The following is a 1842-nucleotide window of genomic DNA, read 5'->3' as shown; positions in this document are numbered from 1 at the left end:
TTTTTGCGGGTCTTGAGGTGGGACCCAGGGGCATTCTACCTCCGAGCTACACTCCCTGTCCTATTTTTAATTATTTTGAAACAGGGTCTCACTACATTGCAGAGGGCCTCACTAAGTAGCTAAGGCCGCGAACTGCGATCCTCTGGTCTCAGCCTCTCGAATGCTGGGATTCCAAGCATGCTTCACCACGCCAATTTTTTATTCTTAATTTTGAAACAGGGTCTCATTAAGTTGTGTAATGCCTCACTAAGTAGCTGAGGCTGGCCAGGAACCCAGATCCTCCTTTCTCAGCCTGCAAAGTACTGGGATTACAAGTGTGCGACACTGTGCACAGCTCCCTGAGCTCTTTTAAAAATATCTTTGTGTATTTGTGCAAGTGTGTGCATGTGATATAATGCACAAACTATAGAATTCACCGTGCTTTCAGTCTTGGGTGCAAAGCTGAACAAACCCCCCCCAGGGATAATTGACTCTGACCTTATATAATACTTTTCAAACTGGTGAACTAAAGGCAACTGTTTAATTCTAGGATTAAGTTTCTCTTAAAGGGAACCTAGTATATTAAATTCTACCCAGGTGCTTAATTAGGATGTGACTACTATACTTTTAAAAATTATTTCTCACTGGCCGGTATGGTGGCACACACTTGTAATCCCAGTGATTCGGTTGCTGAGGCAAGAGGATTGTCAGTTCTAGGCCAGTCTCTGAAATTTAGCAAGTTCCTGTCTTAAAAAATAAAAAGGTCTGGGAATGTAGTCCAGTGGTAGAGTACCCCTGGGTTCAATCCCCAGTACCACCAAACCAAACCAAACAAAAGCAGTACTCCTTTTTGCAGATCTAGAGTTCTTTGAAATAGCAGGTCAGTTTTTTGTCTGTTTATGTGTGATATTGGGGATTGAACCCATCGTCTTTCTACCTCTGAGGTATACCTCAGCCCTTCATTTTTAGTTTTTGAAAGAGGGTCTCAGTGGGTTACTGAACGTCTTGCTAGATTGCTAAGGCTGTTCTCAAACCTGCCATCCTCCTGGTCTCAGACCTCCAGGTACTGGAATTACAGGCCAGCATCACTGTGCCTGACTAGTTTTTATCTTTTAACAGTAGAATTTGATCTGTGTAAATATACCTTATATGAAGCTTCAGTGTCAGACATTTTTAGCACAGGAAGCAAGGTATTTGTGTTTCTTAGTTTCTTTTATGTTATTGTTTTATTTAAAATAAAAGCTTTATTCAGGAAAGTTGTGTCTTTTAAAGTTATTATATGTGAAGATCAGTTATTTGGAAGTTGTAAGCAGATGATAACAGACTGTGGATACCTTTTAAATTAAATTTTGCTTCTGACTTTGCCATATCAGAATCTTGCTAGAATTGAAAGATAAGTTATTCTCTTGTTTATGCACTTTTCAGAGCTTTGAGAATATATAAAAAAACATCTTAGCCGGGCGTGGTGGTGCACGCTTGTAATCCCAGCATTTGGGAGGCTGAGACTGGAGAGGATGGCGGGTCACGGGCAGCCTCAGCTACTTAGTGAGGCCCTCTGCAACTCAGTGAGACCCTCTTTCAAAATAAAAAGAATAAAAGACAGGGCAGGGTGTGTAGCTTGTAGGTAGAATGCCCCTGGGTTTCATCCCTAGACCGGCAAAAACAAACAAACAAAAAAAACAATCTTGATGTACTTGCAGTTTTCCTATAAAGGATATTAAACCATTATGTTGAAAAAGAAGAATAGTCTACATTGTTATCTTAATGTGTATATTAGGGAAGTATACAGTTGGTATTATTTGTGGCGGGAATAGTGCGGTTTATAATTTCAGATTTGCAGTTTGCTATAAAGTAGGCTGAACT

The sequence above is a fragment of the Muscardinus avellanarius genome (genome assembly GCF_963383645.1).
Source record: "Muscardinus avellanarius genome assembly, chromosome: 4".
Classification (NCBI taxonomy): domain Eukaryota; kingdom Metazoa; phylum Chordata; class Mammalia; order Rodentia; family Gliridae; genus Muscardinus; species Muscardinus avellanarius.
The sequence above is the reverse complement of the archived record's forward strand: the minus strand, read 5'-3'. Positions refer to the sequence as shown.